The sequence below is a fragment of the Hylobates moloch genome, unplaced genomic scaffold (assembly GCF_009828535.3).
Source record: "Hylobates moloch isolate HMO894 unplaced genomic scaffold, HMol_V3 SCAFFOLD_16, whole genome shotgun sequence".
NCBI lineage: Eukaryota > Metazoa > Chordata > Mammalia > Primates > Hylobatidae > Hylobates > Hylobates moloch.
The window spans coordinates 67,283,797-67,308,399 of record NW_026652291.1 but is presented as its reverse complement, the minus strand read 5'-3'; the positions used below and the strand labels follow the sequence as shown (position 1 = coordinate 67,308,399).

Sequence of the window (24,603 nt, the reverse complement as noted above, 5' to 3'; positions counted from 1 at the left end):
AAAACAAATGGCACAAAGAAATAAGTATTACATGCAGCAAGGACTCAGAGAGCACCTGGAAACATCACCATTGAGATCCTTTCATTTTTTATTTTTCTCTTGTTATAGATAGGGTCTCAACCTGTTTACCCAGGCTGGAGTGCAGTGCTGTGATCATAGCTCACTGTAGTCTCAAATTCCTGATCTCAAGTAATCCTCTCACCCCAGCCTACTGAGTAGCTGGAACTACAGGTACGTGACATCATGCTTGGCTAATTAATTTTTTTTTTTTTGGTAGAGAAAAGGTCTCATTATGTTGACCAGGCTGGTCTAAAACTTCCAGCCTCAAGCAATCCTCTTGCCTCAGCCTTCCAAAATGCTGGGATTACAGGCATGAGCCACTGCGTCTGGCATCATTGAGATCTTTATGGGAGAGTTTTAGGGATAAAATTCAGTAGAAAGCATCTGAACATTTAAAAAGTCCTTGATATAGGCCGGGCGTGGTGGCTCATGCCTGTAATCCCAGCACTTTGGGAGGCCGAGGCGGCCGACTCACGAGGTCAGGAGATCGAGACCATCCTGGCTAACACGGTGAAACCTGTCTCCACTAAAAATACAAAAAATTAGCCAGGTGTGGTGGCGGGCACCTGTAGTCCCAGCTACTCGGGAGGCTGAGGCAGGAGAATGACGTGAACCTGGGAGGCGGAACTTGCAGTGAGTCGAGATCGCGCCACTGCACTCCAGCCTGGGCGACAGAGTGAGACTCCATCTCAAAAAAAAAAAACAAACAAAAAAAAAAACGGCCTTGATATATATTCTTGGCGTGGTTCTCCAAACTAGTTATTTTTTTGGTCTACCAAAACTCATCAAAATGTTATGAAAATGCTAATTTCTCCATAACATCACTAGCTGAGTATTAAGATTTTAAAAATCTTTGCAGCCACAGGTGTTTAAAAAACCCCAGTTGGAGAAGGTACACCTCTTTTCATCAACTGGTGCCCTGAGTTGCTGGCCATCATTACAAGAGCATGAAATTGTACAGAGAAGGCCTAGGAAAATTGTCCTAATTTGTGTCATTTTGTGGAAGTCAACAGCTAATCCTTCGGAATCAGGGCTTTCCATAGAGGATAGGTTCATTTAAATAAGTGTTATAGTTAGCAATCTATGACTGTGGAACAATCTGTGATAATTTGAACTTTTGAATAACCAACCACAGTATAATGTTTGAAAAGCTGTAAAAAAGACTTCATCACAATTCACAATTGAAGATGGAGACTTTTATAATTCTGCCCCAAAGTATTCCATTTTAAACATCCTATAGGTAAATAGAAGTAAATGGCATGTATTTAAATTGGATTTGTTCTCAAACCTGTTTCGACTTGAGCAATTGCTGCAATAAGATTTCCTTTAATATCTTCGTTTAACTGCCATTGGTTTAAAAAAACCCTAACTGAAGCTATTTCTGAAATTGAAGATTGAACATAATTGATATTAAGTACCATTAAGCTCATTATTGGTCTTGTAAAGATATTTCTATATTCTCTGGGACAGATATCATCTCAGGGAAAAGAAAGTTCATTTATTGTACGTTTCCTCTATTCAATTCTATTCACCAAACTATGTCATGTAACGTGCTAGCCTCTGGGTACTGGAAAAATGAGGAATAAAGTTTCCTGAAGAAGCTAGGCCTAGAGGTGGATGGCATATGTACACGTTCACAAGTAAGAACGTGTTGTGATAGTTGCTGTAATAGAAGCACACATAATATAAGTGCTTGGAAACACAAACGCCGTTAATAATTCTTTAGTCACAGTAGGGGAAAAGGCAGAAAAAAGGTCAGGGAAACTAATAAGAAATGGCATGTCAGCTGGGCCTTAATTGATAAATGGGAGTTTGTCAGGTTGATAAGGGGAAAAGGGGATTACAGATAGTGGGAAGTCTGTCCAAAGGACTGAAGTTCAGAAAACTCAGGACATGGTAGGAAATCTGCTGTGCTTAGAGATATGACCACATGCACTGGGGAGAGGCTGCACACGAGCCTGGTAATCTTAACCAGGCAGATTGCAAACTGCATCTTTATTTGTTCATTGTGAATATTGTGCTACAGTGTACTTTTACTCAAAATCCTAGACTCATTAGACAGGCTCTCACTTCACTGCCTCTGTAAGGGATAGCATTTCATTTCTTCTAAGATGTATACAAAAGGAAAAGAAAGATTTTGAAAAGGAATTCCAATACATTTCTTTCCAACAACATTCATTTGTATTTGATTTTCTAAAAGAAACAGACATTCAGTGTATGGATCTGCAGAAATGTGTGTGATTTTACTAAAATATTTATTTCTACAGAACCATATCATTTCTATCAGCTCTTCCCTATTCTACAATAAAAAGTCCTTAAAATGAATGACAGGCCAATGGTACAGCATTATCTCCACTAGGGATTCTTAGATATTGTTTGTCAGTGTTTGAATAGTGGATTTTTGCATGGGAAAAAGCAAATTGTGGGCTCTTAACAAAAAGCATCTCAGAGAATTCTTTTGATGATGATGAATTTTATCTTTGTATATGAGGTTATGCTGGGTGGTTTCTAATGCATCTTTCTCTCTCTCTGACTCATTGTTTCCTCCCCCACCCCACCTCACTACCTCTCTGCTTGTGTACAGGGTAACAATAAAGTCTGGAAACATAATAACGTTATTTTATATGTATTTTACTATTAACCAGTCATTTCTTAACCTATGTCTCCTGACTTAGTGGCTAGCCTGTAGTTCTAAACTGACTGATGTTGAGATTAGTCAAATATGTTTTGATAAAATGAGAAGCTTAAAAAGGATTGGCTTTATGTAAGTGGGGTTTACTTTGGTGGATCCCCTTGTCACTTTTGGGGCCTATTTTAGATAAGCTGATGTTTTCTCTCAGAAAGCAGCTATATTTGGTGCTCTATCTGTATTGGTTGGTAAAGGGACCATTGAATTAAAACGAACAGTTCATGGTAGACCTGGCCAAAATGGATATAGAATGGGATGATGGAAGCTAAGGTGGAGGCCATGAAAGACTGATGTCTACATATGGAGACTGTGAGCTTGACTCTGCACAGAATATTTCAGCTATATGTCTAGGGATAGGAGTTATATATCACTGTTGGCTACTCCATACTCTTCTGGCCATGAAGCAGAATACTTTGGAAAGTGTATGTTGAGCCTCTCTTAGGGTCCTGAAGATATCTAACTGTGTGTCCCAGTAAGGAGCTGCTAAGGGTGTTTCTCCTTTCTTACCCAATGTCCTCCAAGTCAGGCCACCAAGCTTATACAAAAGCTTTGTGAAAACCGGGAAAAAGGTTATCCATCTGATACGGTTTGGCTCCATGTCCCCACCCAAATCTCCTCTTGTAGCTCCCAGAATTCTCATGTGTTGTGGGAGGGACCCAGTGGGAGGTAACTGAATCATGGGGGCAGGTCTTTCCCATGCTGTTCTCATGATAGCAGATAAGTCTCACAAGATCTGACAGTATTATAAGGTGGAGTTTCCCTATACAAGCTCTCTCTTTGCCTACTGCCATCCATGTAAGACATGACTTGCTGCTCCTTGCTTTCTGCCATGATTGTGAGGATTCCCCAGCCATGTGGAAATACAAGTCCAATTAAACCTTTTTTTTTAATTGCCCAGTCTCAGGTATGTCTATCAGCAGCATGAAAACGGACTAATACGCTGTCTTCTCTATGGTTCTGGGGGCATGGATTAGGGATGGAGCAGAAGAGGGATTTTAGGAACTTTGTGCTGAAAACAACCTATAAAATTACATATGATGGTTCTGTCTCCATTGTCTAGTGCCAGGCATCTCTGGGGTATGAATACTTAAGGGAGAATCCCACTGTCTACTTTTGGTTGAACATCTATTATATACTTATATAGGTAATTAGCATACTTTCTATGAGTACTGGATATATTTATAGTGTATATACTAAACTTAATCTGGAGGTAGCATTTCAAGTTTTCTAGATTTTTCTAACTTCCTTTGTTTCATGTATGACAAACTTTAGTTATGATAACTTTAGTTGTGAAGAAACTTCAGAAGATTTCACCCCATCTGTTTCTGATATTGATTATTCTAAATCAGAAAAGAGAGTGTGAATTCATAAAATATCTTGGTCAGTAAAGCAGATGGTCATGAGAGTCTATAGAAATTCACTTAGCATCCACAAGTCCAGAGGATGCAGTTACCATGCTGCTCAGTTGAGATGAGAGAGAGAAAATGTGTTCAGAAAGTCATATAACAACACCAATTCCAGGTTTACCTATGCTTCATATTTTTTTTTACTCTTTGTGGCAGGAAGAAAAAGGGAGTCTCCAAGACATCCACATTTGAATCTCTGGAACCTGTGAATATGTTACTTTATATGGCAAAAGGAACTTTGCAGGTGTGAGAACGGTTGAGGACCTTGAGATGGGGAGATCATCCTGGATTGTTTGAGTAAGCCCAACTTCATCAAATGAGTTCTTAGAAGAACCTTTCCTCTGAGATGAGAGTCAGAGGGAGACGTGGCTATGGAAGAATGGTCAGAGAGCAAAGCAAAGTTGCTGGCTTTGAAGATGGAAGAAGGGGCCATGAGCCAAGAAATATGGTTGGTTTCTAGGAGCTGGAAGAGGCAAGAAGACATATTCTCCTCTAGACCCTCCAGAAGAAATGCAGCCTCACTGACACCTTAATTTTAGCCCTGAAAGACCCATTTCAGAACTCTGACCTACAGAACTGTAAGATGGTAAGTTTATAGTGTTTTAAGCCACTACATTTGTGGTAATTTATTAGAGCAGTAACAAAAAATCAATACATGCTTTACGCAGGTAGTACTAAATTACATATTGCAGGTTTATGTTTGTTTGAGGACAGCTCTTTCTTTATTTTTAGAGATAGCACCTTGCTCTGTCACCTGGCTGGAGTGCAGCAGTGTGATGATGGCTCACTGGAGCCTCGAATTCCTGGGCTTAATCCATCTTCCCACCTATGTCTCTCACGTAGCTAGGACGAGATGCATGTGCCAGCATACCTGGCTAATTTTTTTGGCTTTTTTTTTTTTTTTCCTGTAGAGATGGGTTCTCACTATTTTTCTCAAGCTGATCTCAAACTCCTGTGCTCAAGCAATCCTCCTGCATTGGCCCTGCCAAAGTTCTAGGATTATAGGTATAAGCCACCACACCTGGCTGGACAGCTCTTTCAAGGACTTTCTGTTTTTAATTTAAAATCTAATTTTAATTTTAATTTAGCTTTTTAAAATTAAAACAATATACTTTGAACATCTGTGCATCAAAAGACCCTACCAACAGTGTGAAGAGGTAATCGATGGCATGGGAGAAAATATTTGTGGATTATATATCTTATAAGGGATTAATATCCCGAATAAATAAAGAACTCCTACAAATAAACAACAAAAAACCAAGCAACTTGATTAAAAAATAGGCAAAGAATTGAATAGAGATTTCTCTAAAGAAGATATACAGATGGCCAATATACACATAAAAAAATGCTCAAAGTCACTAATCATTAGGGAAAGGCAAATCAAAATCTCAATGCAAATCAAAATCACTTCATATGCATTAGGATGGCTATTATTAAAAAAACAGAAGCTAAAACTGTCAGTGAGAATGGGTATGAAGTTACTTGAAGTTATTCCAATGCATTGTTAGTGGGAATGTAAAATCGTGCAGCTGCTGTGGAAAACAGTATGATGATTCAGCAAAAAATTAAACAGAATTACTTTATGATCTAGCAGTTTCACTTCTGGGTATATACCTAAGAGAACTGAAAGCAGAGGCACAAACAGATATTTGTACACTCATGTTTATAGCAGCATATCACAATAGCCAAAGTTGGAGATGAACCAAATATCCCTTGACAGATGAATGGTAAACAATACATGCTCTATACATACAATGGAATATTATTCGGCCTTAAAAAGGAATGAAATTGGCCAGGCATGGTGGCTCACGCCTGTAATCCCCACACTTTGGGAGGCCAAGGCAGGTGGATCACAAGGTCAGGAGTTCAAGACCAGTCTGGCCAAAATGGTGAAGCCTCGTCTCTACTAAAAATAAAAAAATTAGCTGGGCATGGTGACAGGCACCTGTAATCCCAGCTGCTTGGGAGGCTGAGGCAGAGAATTGCCTGAACCTGGGAGGTGGAGGTTGCAATGAGCTGAGATCGTACCACTACACTCCAGCCTGGGTGACAAAAAAAAAAAAAAAAAAAGAAAAAGGAACGAAACTGAGGATCTCAGACTGAAGATGGCCAAGTAGGAACAGCTCCAGTCTGCAGCTCCTAGCAAGATCAATGCAGAAGGTGGGTGGTTTCTGCATTTCCAACTGAGGTACACAGCTCATCTCATTGGCACTGGTTAGACAGTGGGTGCAGCTCACGGAGGGCTAGCCAAAGCAGGGTGGGGCATCATCTCACCCAGGAAGTGCAAGGGGTCAGGGAACTCCCTCCCCTAGCCAAGGGAAGCTGTAAGGGACTGTGCCATGAGGGACGTAGCTGTCGCACAGATACCACGCTTTTCCCATTGTCTTTGCAACCCACAGACCAGGAGATTCCCTTGGGTGCCTACCCCACCAGGGCTCTGGGTTTCAAGCACAAAACTGGGTGGCCGTTTGGGCAGACGCTGAGCTAGCTGCAGGAGTTTTTTTTTTTTCATACCCTAGTGGCGCCTGGAATGCCAGTGAGGCAGATCCGTTCACTCCACTGGAAAGGGGGCTGAAGCCCATGGAGCCCAGCAAGCTAAGATCTGCTGGCTTGAAATTCTCACTGCCAGCACAGTAGTCTGAAGTCGACCTGGGACACTCGAGCTTGGTTGGGGGAGGGGTGTCTGCCATTACTGAGACTTGAGTAGGTGGTTTTCCCTTCACCATGTAGACAAAGCTGCCTGAAAGTTTGAACTGGGCGGAGCCCACTGCAGCTTGGCAAAGCCACTGTAGCCAGACTGCCTCTCTAGATTCTTCCTCTCTGGGCAGGGCATCTCTGAAAGAAAGGCAGCAGCCCCAGTCAGGGGCTTATAGATAAAACTTTCATCTGCCTGGGATAGAGCACCTGGGGGAAGGGGTGGCTGTGGACGCAGCTTCAGCAGACTTAAAAGTTCCTCCCTGGTGACTCTGAAGTGAGCAGCAGATCTCCCAGCACAGAGCTCGAGTTCTGCTAAGGGACAGACTGCATCCTCAAGTGGGTCCCTGACCCCTGTGCCTACTGACTGGGAGACACTTCCCAGCCAGGGTCGACAGACACCTCACACAGGAGAGTTCCAGCTGGCATTTGGTGAATGCCCCTCTGGGACAAAACTTCCAGAGGAAGGAACAGGCAGCAGTCTGCTATTCTGCAGTCTCCACTGGTGATACCCCAGGCAAACAGGTTCTGGAGTGGACCTCCAGCAGACCTGCAGCAGAGGGACCTGACTGTTAGAAGGAAAACTAACAAACAGAAAGGAATAGCATCAACATCAACAAACAGGATGTCCACACAAACCCCGTCCAAAAGTCACCAACATCAAAGACCAAAGGTAGATAAATCCACAAAGATGAGGAAAAACCAGTGCAAAAAAGCTGAAAACTCCAAAAACCAGAAGGCCTCTTCTCCTCCAAAGGATCACAACTCCTCACCAGCAAGGGATGGAAAATGAGCTTGATGAATTGACAGAAGTAGGCTTCAGAAGGTGGGTAATAACAAATTCCTCTGAGCTAAAGGAGCATGTTCTAACCCAATGCAAGGAAGCTAAGAACCTTGATAAAAGGTTAGAAGAATTGCTAACTAGAATAACCAGTTTAGAGAAGAACATAAATGGCCTGATGGAGCTGCGAATCACAGCATGAGAACTTTGTGAAGCACACACAAGTATCAGTAGCCAAATCGATCAAGCAGAATTTGAAAGGATGTCAGAGATTGAAGATCAACTTAATGACATAAAGCATGAAGACAATATTAGAGAAAAAAGAATGAAAAGGAAAAGACAGAGCCTCCAGGAAATATGGGACTATGTGAAAAGACCAAACCTATGTTTGATTAGTTACCTGAAAGTGACGGGGAGAATGTAACCAACTTGGAAAACACTCTTCAGGATATTATCCAGGAGAACTTCCCCAACCTAGCAAGACAGGCCAACATTCAAATTCAGGAAATACAGGGAACACCACAAAAACAACAGGTGCTGGAGAGGATGTGGAGAAATAGGAACACTTTTACACTGTTGGTGGGACTGTAAACTAGTTCAACCATTGTGGAAGTCAGTGTGGCGATTCCTCAGGGATCTCGAACTAGAAATACCATTTGACCCAGCCATCCCATTACTGGGTATAGACCCAAAGGACTATAAATCATGCTGCTATAAAGACACATGCACACGTATGTTTATTGCGGCACTATTCACAATAGCAAAGACTTGGAACCAACCCAAATGTCCAACAACGATAGACTGGATTAAGAAAATGTGGCACGTATACACCATGAAATACTATGCAGCCATAAAAAATGATGAGTTCATGTCCTTTGTAGGGACATGGATGAAACTGGGAAACATCATTCTCAGTAAACTATCACAAGGACAAAAACCAAACACCGCATGTTCTCACTCATAGGTGGGAATTGAACAATGAGAACTCATGGACACAGGAAGGGGAACATCACACTCTGGGTACTGTTGTGGGGTGGGGGGAGGGGGGAGGGACAGCATTAGGAGATATACCTAATGCTAAATGACGAGTTAATGGGTGCAGCAAACCAACATGGCACATGGATTCATATGTAACAAACCTGCACATTGTGCACAAGTACCCTAAAACCTAAAGTATAATAATAATAAAAAAAAAAGATACTTCTCGAGAAGAGCAACCCCAACCCCAAGACACATAATCATCAGATTCACCAAGGCTGAAATGAAGGAAAAAATGTTAAGGGCACCCAGAGAGAAAGGTTGGGTTACCAACAAAGCGAAGCCCATCAGACTAACAGCAGATCTCTCTGCAGAAACCCTAAAAGCCAGAAGAGAGTAGGGGCCAATATTCAGCATTCTTAAAAAAAAAAAAGAATTTTCAACCCAGAATTTCACATCCAGCCAAACTAAGCTTTGTAAGTGAAGGAGAAATAAAATCCTTTACAGACAAGTAAATGCTGAGAGATTTTTGTCTCACCACCAGGCCTGCCTTACAAGAGCTCCCGAAGGAAGCACTAAATATGGAAAGGAAAAACTGGTACCAGCCACTGCAAAAACATACCAAATAAAGACCACCAACACTATAAAGAAACTGCATCAACTAACAGGCAAAATAACCAGCTAGCATCATAATGACAAGATCAAATTCACACATAGCAATAATAACCTTAAATGTAAATGGGCTAAATGCCCAATTAAAAGACACAGACTGGCAAATTGGATAAAGAGTCAAGACCCATCAGTGTGCTGTATTCAGGAGACCCATCTCATGTGCAAAGACGCACATAAGCTTGAAATAAAGGGATGGAGGAATATTTACCAAGCAAATGGAAATCAAAAAATTTAAAAAAGGAGGAGTTGCAATCCTAGTCTTTGATAAAACAGACTTTAAACCAACAAAGATAAAAAAGACAAAGAAGGGTGTTACATAATGGTAAAGGGAATAATGCAACAAAAACAGCTAACTATCATAAATATATATGCACCTAATATAGGAGCACCCAGATTCATAAAGCAAGTTCTTAGAGACCTACATAGAGACTTAGACTCCCACACAATAATAGTGGGAGACTTTAACACCCTACTATCAATATTAGATCAATGAGACAGAAAATTAACAAGGATATTCAGGACTTGAACTCAGCTCGAGACCAAGCAAACCTAATAGACATCTACAGAACTCTTCACCCCAAATCAAGAGAATATACATTCTTCTCAGCACTACATTGCACTTATTCTAAAATTGACCACATAATTGGAAGTAAAACACTCCTCAGCAAATGCAAAAGAATGGAAATAATAACAAACAGTTTCTCAGACCACAGTGCAATCAAATTAGAACTCAGGATTAAGAAACTCACTCAAAACCACACAACTACATGGAAACTGAACAACCTGCTCCTGAATGACTACTGGATAAATAACGAAATTAAGACAGAAATAAATAAGTTCTTTGCAACCGATGAGAGCAAAGACACAACATACCAGAATCTCTGGGACACAGCTAGAGGGAAATTTATAGCACTAAATGCCCACAGGAGAAAGCAGGAAAGATCTAAAATCGACACCCTAACATCACAATTAAAAGAACTAGAGAAGCAAGATCAAACAAATGCAAAAGCTAGCAGAAGACAAGAAATAACTAGGATCAGAGCAGAAATGAAGGAGATAGACACAAAATCCCTTCAAAAAATCAATGAATCCAGGAGCTGGTTTTTTGAAAAGATTAACAAAATAAATAGACCACTAGCCAGACTAATAAAGAAGAAAATAGAGAAGAATCAAATAGACACAATAACAAATGACAAAGGGGATATTACCACTGATCACAGAAATACAAACTACCATCAGAGAATACTATAAACACCTCCACACAAATAAATTAGAAAATCTAGAAGAAATGGATAAATTCCTGGACACATACATGCTCCCAAGACTAAGCCAGGAAGAAGTCGAATCTCTGAATAGACCAATAACAAGTTCTGAAATTGAGGCAGTAATTAATGGCCTACCAACCAAAAAAGCCCAGGACCAGATTCACAGTCGAATTCTACCAGAGATACAAAGAGGATCTGGTACCATTCCTTCTGAAACTATTCCAGACAATACAAAAAGAGGGCCTGAGGCCAGCATCATTCTGATACCAAAACCTGGCAGAGACACAACAAAAAAAGAAAATTTCAGGCCAATATCTCTGATGAACTTCTATGTGAAAATCCTCAAAAAAATACTGGCAAACTGAATCCAGCAGCACATCAAAAAGCTTACCCACCACGATCAAGTTGGCTTCAACCCTGGGATACAAGGCTGGTTCAACATATGCAAATAAATAAACACAATCAATCACATAAACAGAACCAAAGACAATAACCACATGATTATCTCAGTAGATGCAGAAAAGGCCTTTGATAAAATTCAACACCTATTCATGCTAAAAACTCTCAATAAACTATGTATTGATGGAACATATCTCAAAATAATAAGACTATTTATGACAAACCCACAGCCTATATCATACTGAATGGGCAAAAGCTGGAAGCATTCCCTTTGAAAACTAGCACAAGGCAAGGATGCCCTCTCTCACCACTCCTATTCAACATAGTATTAGAACTTCTGGCCAGAGCAATCAGGCAAGAGAAAGAAATGAAGGGTATCCAAATAGGAAGAGAGGAAGTCAAATTGCCTCTGTTTGCAGATGACATAATTGTATATTTCGAAAATCCCATCATCTCAGCCCCAAATCTCCTTAAGCTGATAAGCAACTTCAGCAAAATCTCAGGTTACAAAATTGATGTGCAAAAATCACAAACATTCCTATACATCAATAATAGACAAACAGAGAGCCAAATCCTGAGTGAACTCCCATTCACAATTCCTACAAAGAGAATAAAATACCTAGGAATACAACTTACAAGGGACCTGAAGGACCTCTTCAATGAGAACTACAAAACCACTGCTCAAGGAAATAAGAGAGGACACAAACAAATGGAAAAACATTCCATGCTCATGGATAGGATGAATCAATATTGTGAAAATGGCCATACTGCCCAAAGTAATTTATAGATTCAATGCTATTCCCATCAAGCTACCATTGACTTTTTTCACAGAATTAGAAAAAACTACTTTAAATTTCATATGGAACCAAAAAAGAGCCCATATAGCCAAGACAATCCTAAGCAAAAGAACAAAGCTGGAGGCATCACGCTACCTGACTTCAAACTATACTACAAGTCTACAGTAACCAAAACAGCATGGTACTGGTACCAAAACAGACATATAAACCAATGGAAGAGAACAGACGCCTCAAAAATAATGCCACACATCTACAGCCATCTGATCTTTGACAAACCTGACAAAAACAAGCAATGAGGAAAAGATTCCCTATTTAATAAATGGTGTTGGGAAAACTGGCTAGCCATATGCAGAAAACTGAAATTGGGTCCCTTCCTTACACCTTATACAAAAATTAACTCAAGATGGGTTAAATACTAAACGTAAGTCCTAAAACCATAAAAACCCTAGAAGAAAACCTAGGCAATACCATTCAGGACATAGGCATGGGCAAAAACTTCATGACTAAAACACCAAAAGCAATGGTAACAAAAGCCAAAATTGACAAATGAGATCTAATTAAACTAAAGAGCTTCTGCACAGCAAAAGTAACTATCATCAGAGTGAAACAGCAACCTACAGAATGGGGGAAAATTTTTGCAATCTATCCATCTGACAAAGGGCTACTATCCAGAATCTACAAAGAACTTAAAGAAATTTACAAGAAAAAAGTGGGCAAAGGATATGAACAGACACTTCTCAAAAGAAGACATTTATGCAGCCAAAAAACATATGAAAAAAAGCACATCATCACTGGTCATTAGAGAAATGCAAATCAAAACCACAATGAGATACCATCTCACACCAGTTAGAATGGCCATCATTAAAAAGTCAGGAAACAACAGATGCTGGAGAGGATGTGAAGCAATCGAAACGCTTTTACACTGTTGGTGGGAGTATAAATTAGTTCAACCATTGGGGAAGACAGTGTGGTGATTCCTCAAGGATCTAGAACCAGAAATACCATTTGACCCAGCCATCCCATTACTAGGTATATACCCAAAGGATTATAAATCATTCTACTATAAAGCCACATGCACATGTATGTTTATTGCAGCGCTGTTCACAATAACAAAGACTTGGAACCAACCCAAATGCCCATCAATGATAGACTGGATTAAGAAAATGTGGCACATATACACCATGGAATATTATGCAGCCATAAAAAAGGATGAGCTCATGTCCTTTGCAGGGACATGGATGAAGCTGGAAACCATCATTCTCAGCAAACTAACACAGGAACAGAAAACCAAACACTGTGTGTTCTCACTCATAAATGGGAGTTGAACAGTGAGAACACATGGACACAGGGAGGGAACATCACATACCAGGGCCTGTTGGGGTGTGGGGGGATAAGGGAGGGATAGCATTCGGAGAAATACTTAATGTGGATGACAGGTTGATGGCTGCAGCAAACCACCATGGAACGTGTATACCTATGTAACAAACCTGCACGTTCTGCCCATGTATCCCAGAACTTAAAATATAATACAATATAAATAAATAACAAAAAAGAATGAAACTTTGACACCTTCTGTAATACAGATAAGCCTTGCAGATATTATTCTAGGTGAAATAAAGCAGACATGAAAAGACAACTATTCTATGATGCTTATCTCTGAGAGATACCTAAAGTAGTCAAATTCACAGAGACAAAAAGTAGCATGGTGGTTGCCAGGGGCTGGAAGAAGGGGGAATGAGAGTTACTGTTTAATGAGTAAGGAGTTTAGTTTAGGAAGATCAAAAAGTTCTGGAGATAGATGGTGGTGATGATTTCATAGCAATGTGAATGTACTTAATGCCGCTGAGCTGTACACTTAAAATGGTAAACTTTATGTTATGTATATTATGCCAAATTTAAAAAAGTAACATTCTTTGAGAAAAGGAACCTAAATGAGATCAGTTCAGGCACATTTCAGAAATGATAAGGAAAGCATAGCAATAGAGAGGGGTCTTTAGAGCAGTGATTCTCAGCTAGGGGGAGATTTTTATTTCCTAGAGGACATTGTGCAATATCTGGAAACTTATTTGGTTGTCACAGTTGAAGGTTGCTCCTGGCATCTAGTGGGTAGAGGTAGGGATGCTGCTAAACATCGCTGATGAGATGTACAGAACAGCCCCTCCACTACAAAGAATTATCTAGCCCCAAATTTCAATAGCATTGAGGGTAAGAAACTGTGTTGTAGAGATATTGGGTAACGTGGTTGAATAGAGTTAAAGGGCCTGATGAGAAGAGTATCTTAAATGGTAAGCCAGGGAGTTTGTAGTGCATGCAATGGGTAATACATTCTTTAAATTGGGGGAAGGAGGACTTAACAGCGATTGAGAAAGGTTCATCATAGGAGGATGGATGAGATGCAAAGAAAGATTAAAAGTGGGAGACCAGATAGGCAGTTGCTGTGGTAATCTAGTACGGTGTAGAAAAATCTATAATGCTCCATGTCATTTCATATGGCAGACATTGCTCTAAGGGCTTCACATGTTTTAACTCATAATATTTCTGTGTTATAATCATCATTCTCAATTTACAGAAGAGGAAAGGAACAGAGTAAGTGCCAAAGGTCATTAAAGGATGGATGGAGCTGGGCTTTGAACCCAGGAAATACATGCTGCCTTTTTTTTTAATAGGTGGTACTTCTTTTTAATGCCTGGATACATCACCTTTTTTCTCGCTTGGAAAATTAGGTTTATGGTTAAGTAGGATGAGGGAATTATCTAAACTTTCCTACCTCCTTTCTACATTAGGATGAGTTTGAGGAAGATGGAGACAGTTGAGAAGACAGCAACCAGCTTTTTGAAATTTAGAAAATTGCTTGCAGGGAAGATTAGATTGAGAGTGGGTGCATTAAACATATAGATTGGAGGAGGTGAATAATCAGGGAGAGATTGCAATTTCTCACCCACAAGCTCTCAAATTCTGACTCTCCAAAAGCTTCAGCAGGCTGTAGATGCCATTTCACTGACATGCATCAAACTTGAAAAACACAATCTAGGCCAGGATTGTCACTCCACCTCCTACTCCCCAGTAACACTCACTCATCTTGAGCACTTCCCACTCAATAATCCTTTCCCATGAAAAGGAAGATGGCCATGCCCTGCTGTGATGGTCTGTGAGCTTGTTTAGGGAATGAAGTGGACTGTGCCACTGAGGAAGAAGAGAGGAGAGAAAAGGGATTTTTTATTTCATTGAAAGCACATCATACTTGACTCCTTGCCTGCTCTTTGTAATTAGTATTGCAGTTTGCTGTAGCTCTGAAGATCTAGGAAAGGCTAAAAAGCTTCTGGCCCAATTAGTGTTTGCTCCTAAAGAGATTTAAGACCAGAAAAGCAGCTGTTTTAGTCTTAATTCTCTTACTAATACATTATTTAATCTTGGACAATATTACTGTATTCATCATTATTGCACTGCCTGCTTTTCCATGCAACATCTCTTGATATTCATATTAGGCTGCTGGAGAAGGCAAAGCAGATATTATTAGCAGTTTTTTTTCCAATAAGAAAAACTGAACTTCTGAAAGGGTACATGATCTACTTAGGGTCACCCTGCTAGGAGGTGGCAAGGCTGGACCATGAGTGTGATTTCACTCACTTCCAATTCATTTGTTCTGGTATCACTGCTTCGCTAACCCTAGGGTGCATAAGAGTCACCTAAAGAGTTTATTAACGTTCAGATTCCTGGTATCTATTCCTAGGCATAGCATCTGTATTATTGTGGAATGATACTATAGTATCTATTTCTATAGTATCTCTATTATTACAGTAATAACATAGTATGGAGATAGTATCTCTATACTAGCTTAGTAGGCCTGGGGTGGGATCTGAGAATTTTCATATTAATGTTGTTGGAGTGCAGTCCATTTTCAAAGTGACACTGCTTTATACTATATTGATGTACCTCTCTGTACCTCAGTTTCCTCATCTGTTAAAGACAAATGATAATAACCAGCTGTCTTCATTTTTGGGATTACTATTGGGACTGCGGTGAATTAAAGATGGCTACAAGTACTCTGCATCTCCTCCCATCAGGAGGAATAATACATCTCCTTGCCTCTTGAATCTGGGCTGGCCTGGTGAATTGTTCTAATGAATTGAAGTGACATTTGACTTCCAAGCAAGACCTCAAGTAGCCTGGCAGCTTCCACTCTTGCCCTCGTAGAACCCTGAAATCACCATGCAGAGAGGCCTAGGCAAGAGCTTGTGGTGACAGAGACCCAGCTAACCACCCTGGCATGTGAGTGAGACCCTCCAGGATCTTCCTATAGTTAACTGAGGCTGCATGAGTGAGATTGTGAGAAATAATAAATTGTTGTTGTGTTAAGCCACTAGACTTGTGGAAGGGTTTGTTATGTAGCAGTAGACAGTTCAAATGAAGATAAAATGAATAATAATTATGAAAATATTTTGAAATTACAGTAGCACAAATTCTCAAAGAATAAAGCTTTTTCATAATAATAAAATCAACTGTGCTAAAAATTAACAAAGCAGACCAAAGATTTAAAATCAATTTTAAGAATAGAATAAACATTGAATAAAAAAGAAATCTATGAATACATAGTGATAAAAATAGATAAATGAGTGAATGAATGGAAGATTAGAGGACTCTTCTGTCCACTAAGTGTAGAGGAAGAAGTGGAGTTGGAAAATCAGCATTTTGTAACTGTATGGTAGAGATTGGTTGGAGCAAGTCACCCACGGATGCTAAATCTATGGGGAAAGTATGATGAAGATGATATTTGCTTGCTCTCAATGTATCTTCCTATGGATTGTTACTAATTACAAAAGAAAAATCCCTAATTACACAGAAGAAAGACCTTACAATACCGTGACCGGGTAATCAAAATTAAAATCACCAGTGAGGGTAGATGAATATCGTGTGCTTCTAGATGTGATACCATGAGAAGGATAAAAACATTACTGGGGATGTGTAACCTGAATCTACTCTTGAGGAAACAGATAAACTCAAATTGAGGATATTCTATGATATAACTCACTTGCATTATTCGAAAATTAAAATATCATGAAAGATATAGAAAAGCTGAGAAATTCCTCCAGATGAAGGGAGACCAAAGAGACATGGCAAGTAAATACAATACATGATCTTAAGTGGATCCTGTACCTGAGGGGGAAAAATGGCATAAGGGATGTTATGAGAATATTTGAAAAGATTGAAATATAGACTGCAGATAAGGTAAAAATATGGTATCAACATTAAATTCTCTGAATTTGAAAACTGTTCTGTAGTATGTAAACCAAATATTCTTGGTCTTAGAAAATGAACATTCATTTATCAAGGAGCAAAGGGTCATGTTGTAGCAATCTACTCTCAAATAGTTTAGAAAAATAAATTACATGCACATACATGAGACGGAGTAAGAGATGATAAAGCAAATGTGGCAAAATGTTAAAAGTTAATGCATCTTGCTAAAGAATAGATGAGTTATTCAAGCTATTCTTGCAACTTTTCTGTGAGTTTGAAAATGTGTTGAAACAAAATGCTACAGAAAGTATATAGGTGGATATATTTTTGATCTTCAAGTAAAGATGAACTTTGCAAGCTTAGCAAAAGGAAGAAACAAATTATTGATAGATTTGATCACATTAAAAAGCAGTAAAATCATTAACAAAATTAAAAGACAAAATGTAGGCTAGGAAAATGTTTGCAATAAAAATAACACAAGAATATAATTAAAGTTGTAAATATGAAGAGCTCATAAAAATTGTAGTAGGTAAACAAAGAAAGATATTCAAAAAAATCAAAGAAAAAATACTAACCAGTGTTAGAAAATTTATTCTTACAAGTAACACAAAAATGCGAATGAAAAAGATACATGCCTTTTCACTCATGGAATTAGCAAAGATGGAAAATGATAATACTCAATGCTGTCAATGATGTAGCATGGTGAGCACTTATAGTGGTAACTGTGAATCTGTACAATCTGGAAAGCAATTTGGCAGTACATATAAAGAATTTTAAATGTGTTTTTACTCTTGATCCAGTATTAAATTCTAGAAATTCATCTTATGGAAAGAATCAAAAATCCAAACAACAGTTTATACATAAAAACATTCTTTGTAGCATTGTTTATGTTATTTCAAATTTTCATAGTCCAGGAGGAAGTTAAGTAAATTAGTTTCACATGATGTTAGTAAAAAGTTTTCAATAACATGGGGGCTGTGATGGTTAATATTGAGTGTCAACTTCATTGGATTGAAGGATGCAAAGTATTGTTCCTGGGTATGTCTGTGAGGGTGTTACCAAAAGAGATAAACATTTGAGTCAGTGGACTGGGAGTGGCAGACCCACCCTCAATCTGGGTGGGCACCATCTAATCAGCTGCCAGCCTGACTAGAATAAAGCAGGCAGAAGGTGGAAAGAGCAGACTTGCTGAGTCCTCTGGCTTTCATCTGTCTCCCATGCTTGATACTTCCTGCCCTCAAACATCGTACTCCAAGTTCTTCCTTTTTTGGACTCTTGGACTTACATCAGTGGTTTGCCAGGGGCGCTAGGGTCTTTGGCCACAGACTGACGGCTGCACTGTTGGCTTCCCTGCTTTTGAGTTTTTGGGACTCAGACTGGCTTCCTTGCTCCTCAGCTTGCAGACGGCCTATTAAGGGACTTAACCTTGTGATTGTGAGAGTCAACGCTCCTTAAACTCCCTTTCGAATATACATCTATCCTGTTAGTCCTATCCCTCTAGAGAACCCTGACTAATACAGGGGCTTACTGGATAATACATTATTCAAAATGAAAGTATACTCTTAAAGGACTAAATGGGATTAAAACAGAATATTAGCAGTGATCTGAAGGTAAGGGTCCTAGCAGGTAACAGTTGACATCCTCAGTAAGGTTTAGCTGAAGAAAGTTTAAAGAAGGGATGATTTGTAGAGATGTGCGCAGAGTTATGGGAATCAGAAGGCAAAGATGATACATCCAGGGACTTCACCACTCCCGCCCAGTCTTGAAGGGGCCAAGAGCAGGGATGATTACCAGAGACTGGAAAAAGCTGAAGCTGTGAAAGATTCTAAACCAGCTCTTTTCCTACACTCTGATGTCGTGAGCTCCTGGTTGAGGACATGATATGAAAAGCCTGGGTAATGCAGTCCTTAGGGATCAGACTTCTGGTGTACAGAGCAGGGCAGAGAAGAATGGTGAATGGATCTAGCAATCCAAACAGAAATTAACCAGCACAAGTACTATCTCTGGCTGGAATATTGTGAATGCTTAGTATTTTCTTTTTATCTACTAACCTGTAAAACTCCTGGCCCTGGCGTGAACACGCTTTGCCTATGAGAAGTTGCATAACAAAAGGCATATAGGTTACATATTATTTTCTCTCTCTCAAGCTATCATTACAAACAATTTTAAATGTAAAATTTGTATTAAGAAAGACATGCTTATATTTTTCTAACCTATTTGTTATGATGTTCTTCACCACTTAACTTTCCCCTCATAACACCTCTTTCTTGATTTCCTGTATTGTGTGTCTTTTCCTTATACTATTTGTATATTTTGTAAGGAAGCTTCTGACAATGACAACAAAAATCCCATAGGAATGTCTGCTTTATGAATGGCTGTGACTGCCTAAAGCACTTCACTGTTGTAGAAACAACAGAAGTAACGGCTTTGATTTGGTCAAAGCCAATTAGGACAAGGGCAGGCTACTTCCTATCTTCCCCACACCTGAGGAAATGCAGTTCTCAGAATTCCCCTGGTGATTGTTGAGTTGGAGAAAGGTTCAATGTAGATAAGAACATTGCTTTCCTATTTTTAGGACCACTGTGACTATGATGAATGTTTTGTCTAGGATCACCTTTCAAACTGGCCAAATGTTCATATATCTATAATTTGGAAGCACAGCTATAATATCAAAATCCAAATTCATTTTGGCTGAGCTTAGAAACATAATAATTGAATACTTTTGTTTGAAATGTGTTGATTTTATAGAAGGTATCTGGAATGAAGCAAGTGACTGTATTTTAAAATATATCTTTTATTAAAGAATTTTTCTCTACAAAAAGCCTCATATTAATTTAATCAGGCAAATCTGAAATTTGTAACAGACATTTTTTGTTTGAAAAGCAGTCATATTGAAGGTCTGTAATGATATATCATTTTGGCCTTGACAAGCTAATTTGAAAAAAAAGATTTTGAAAGAAAAAAGTTGTTTTATTCACTCTGAATTTTGAATAACTTCTTTAAGTGTAATTTGAAATGATTAAGACAACTTGTTACCTACTAAAAGGCTTGGGTCATGTGTATTTTGACTTAAATTATTTTGCATATTGACATTGATTTTGATCACTTGCTCACTATCAAGGCATCTCTGTGGATATTACGCAGTAAAACCATTAACAACACAGATTTCAATTCAGAATGTTGAAATCCATTTAGTTGTTGTATGTGCATTTGGTTCATTGAGAAGCTCAGTCACGATCAACCTGTCATGGCTTATCTCCTTGGAGAAGCACTAATTTTCTCCAATGCTTTAACATGTTTGAGTGTCAAGAGATTGGACCCTGAACTCTATTTGAAGTCACAGTTTCAGGTTGTAGTTCCATTTACTCAGGTACAGTTTTAAAAATATTATTTTGAAGTAAATTAGATTTTATAAGTACTTATTTCTCCCCATTTCATTTTTTTCATGTTATCACATATATTAGTTCTGACACTACTATCCATCTAACTCTAATGATTAACTTAAGTAAATGGACTGGCATGGTATGTTTATCAATTAACTCAATCAATTGATAAAATACATTTATACATAAAATGTGTAATTAATCATAACTTATGTATTAATGAACATTCAAACAAAATCAGAATAGACTAAATGACTCATCCGATGGCTTAGTTATCAACATATTTAGAAAGTAACAACTTAACATCAATTTTTTAAATAAGTAAGTGAAAATAGAGACCTATAGTGAGAATTCAGCTGATGAAACATAACAATAACTTGAGCTAAGGATGAACTAGATGAAGAATGAAGAGAATTAATTATATATATATATATATATATATAAAATCACTGCCATTTTCCCTTGCAGAAATTGAAATTAACATAAAAACAATGCCATTTATAACTGAAAATATGAAATACTTAGGGATAAATTGGACAAAATTTACATAAGACATATACACTGAAAACTACAAAACATTGAAAGCAACTAAAAAAAGCCAAAGTCAATGGAGAGATGCATTGTTTTCATGGATCAGACATCTTATTATTATGATGTCATTTATCCCTAAATTAATGCATAGATGTAATATAGTCATAATTCCAGTTGGCTTTTGTACAAATTGTCCAGCTTAGAATACACAATTCTAAAATTTACTTGGAAATGCAAAGCATTTAGAATAACACACACACACACACACACACACACACACACACACACCCCAGAATAACACTGAAAAAGAAGAACAAAGTAGAAGTACTAACTGTAGGATTCAAGAATTATTATAAAGCTATAATAATCAAGGCAGTGTGGTATTGGTACAAAGTTAGAAATACAGCTCAATGAATCAGGAGTCCACAAATAGATCTGAACAGGTTTGGTCAAGTGATTTTTGACAAATATGCTAAGGAAATTCAATGAAGAAAATATAATCTTTGTAACATATGGTGCTAGAACAATTGGATAACCCTATGCAAAAGAATGAACTGCCACCCTGATCTCACACCACATAAAAATTTGACTCAAAATGAATCACGGTCTTAAAAATAATGGCTAAAATTTTTAAAATCCTAAACTAAAACATAGGAAAAAATATTAGTGTCTTTGGGTTTGGCAAAGATTTTATAAGTACTAACAAAAAGCACAAACTGCAAAATCAGTAGTGGGACCTCATCAAAATCAAGAACTTTTGCTTTTGAAATACAATGTTTAGGAAATTGAAAAGGCAAGTGAGACAATGGGAGAAAATATTTGAAAACACTCATCTGACAAAGGACTTGTATCTAGGATGTATAAAGAAATCTCACAACTTAATTATAGGAAGACAAACAATCCAATTAAAAGTGGGCACATGATTCTAACAGATGCTTCATCAAAGAAGAGATATGAATGGTAATTAAACACACAAAAGATGCTCAACATCACAGTCTTTAGGGAAATGCAAATTAAAACTATAATAAGCACCCAATAAAATGGCTAAAATTAATAAGACTGACCATATTCAGTGCTGAGAATTTAGAGTTACCGGAACTCTCATAGACTGCTCATGTTATGGCCATTTGGAAATGGTATGGCCATTTAGGAAAACAATTTGACAATTACTTAGAAAGTAAAATATATACCTACCATTTGACCTAGCCATTCTACTTCTGGGTATCTACCCAAAAGAAATGAAAACATATGCCTGCCCATGGATGTCCATAGGAACTTTATTTGAATTTAGCTCCAAACTAGAAACAATCCAAATATCCATCAACAGATTAAATAGATAACTGCAATATGCTACATCTATACAATGAAATGCTATCAAGATATAAAAATGAAGGAACTATTGATACATGCAGCAACATGGGTTAGTCTCAAAATTATTATGCTGAATAAAAGAAGCCAGACAAAAAAATACATGCTAAATGATTCCATTTGTTAAAATTTCTGGAAAATGCATATTAATCTATAGGAGCAATAAACAGATCTGTGATTGACTATAGATAGGGGAGTATGAAGCGGGTGGAATGGATTACAAAGGTTGTGAAGAAAATTTTGGAGGTAAATGGATAAATCATTACCATGAAATGGATTTTTTATGGTAATGATGTCATAGGTGTATACAATAGTCCCCCCTTATCTGTGGTTTTGCTTTCCATGGTTTCAGTTGCGGTTTGAAAATGTTAGAGTATTTTGAGAGAGAGAGAAACCACATTTATATAACTTTTATTACAGTATAGTGTTATAATTGCTCTATTTTATTATTCATTATTGTTGATCTCTTATTGTACCTAATTTGTATATTAAACTTTATTATATATACATATATGTTTAATATAGGAAAAAACAATATACCTATAGGATTTGGTACCGTTCCACAATTTCAACCATCCACCGAGAGATTTGGAACATGTTCTTTGCAGATAACAGGAGACTACTCTTATCAACAGTAAGTTATACAATAAAACTTATCAAACAGTACACCTCAAATATGTGTAGTTTATTGAATTATCAATTTTAATAAAGCTGAAGAAAAATTACAAAGACCAAAAGGAAAAACATCTTAAAAGGACTGGAAGAATATTTCAACTTTTATGGTAGACATGAGAGCTAGGATGATGTTTGCATTCATAATTTCATACCTGGGAAGTACTTACAATAGTCTAACTTAGAAAGCATTCAATAAACATAGTTATTATTTTAATTATTAAAAAAACAGCCACTTTTAATCTAGGACACAGGCCATCTGAGCAAGACGTCAATTCAGAAATGAGCAACAAAACAAAATAGCTTCCAGTCTGTTAGCCTGTGTTAGAGGTATCCAGCTTTTGGGGGACATGAGTAGTTGCAAGGATGAACTCTTGACAAGGAAGTGGCACAAGGGCTATTGATGGCGTGGTGGCAGTTTTCTTCTCAGACCACTTTTCTGGCACGATTTCACTTTAGACCACTAGCCTCTGGTCTGTTTGTTCAGCCTTCCCAACAATTCTCTAAGTTATTTAACATACTTTAATATATCCATTTCTTGCTTAACATATGGGAGTGGATTCTGTCGATTGCAACCAAATGACTTGACCAATATAATCCCTAAGGGGAAAAATACAAAAATTAACATATTTTAAAGAAAAATTTAAATTTCTTTTCTGTTTTTAGTTTTTTTGGAGGGAGTGTGGAGAGATTCTTAACTTACTTAGCTAAACAATTGATCAGCGGCCTAAAATGCATTTATATATTCTGCATCTTCCCACTCTTTGCCCCCAGTTTTTCATTATTGCTTCACATGAAAATCTTTACTGGGATTAAAGTGGAGGCCTATGGATAGAACACTCACTGGATTTTCCATGAAAAGATTTTGGAATTTTGGGTTCTTACTGTGTAGTGATTTGGGGAGTGGTGAGAAGGTGGTAGAGATATATGAATAGAAGTACAAATAATATTAATGATTACATAAATAAAATAAATGAACATAAATGATGACAAACTTTGACACATTTTCATTGCTGTTTCAGATCATGTTTGATGTGATAGGTCTGTTAAACAGCATGTATTAATTTTTATGCAAATGAGTTTTCTTCTGATTGGACATTTTTTCTTAAAGAGGTAACATGATTTTCAGATCAAATTGTCATTTTAAGGATGATGCCTCTGGGGAACAGTTATGCTTAGTGAAAAGTAGAGCTGTGTGTACTGACACAGAAAAGCATCTCTGACAAGTTGTTAAAAGAAAGAAGCAAGATAAAGAGTAATGTGGATGGTATAATCCCATTTGTGTGTTTATATGTATATGTAATGTGACTATCTTATTTATTTATTAGATATGTTGAATAAGAGAGCCTTTGGATTTTGGTGCACCAGGCACAGTGGAAGACAGGAGTAAGGGCCTCACTAGAAACAGAGAGGTTGAATGAAAGTTCTTACAGTGGAAAATGGGTAGCTCCTCTCAGCCTCCTTCTGCTACTAAGCTCCATTAACGCTAGCTGACAGAAGATTAGAGACCAGCTCCTAGGAAAGACCTATGGATATTGACATCTGGGGAGTTTCCTAAAGAAAAGTCTGGATTTCTGCTTAATTGCCGATAAGAAAAGTATATTGGTCAACAAGGGCTTCCAGTCAGCTTTTTATTGTCTCACTCTTAAATGTCTGCAGACAGACAGATTGCC

General features: G+C 37.9%; 1 long non-coding RNA gene across 2 annotated transcripts in view; it reads left to right on the top strand.

The window, feature by feature from the left end:
* Positions 1–4,336: 4,336 nt before the first annotated feature.
* LOC131381528 (uncharacterized) overlaps positions 4,337–24,603 on the top strand; it is a 35,850-nt gene continuing 15,583 nt past the window's right edge. The window contains exon 1 of one of the 2 annotated variants that reach the window (XR_009210341.1): positions 4,337–4,741. This is a non-coding gene — a long non-coding RNA (uncharacterized LOC131381528). Of the gene's footprint in view, positions 4,742–22,782; positions 22,893–24,603 lie in introns of those variants that run through there. The other variant, XR_009210340.1, reaches the window with a different exon arrangement.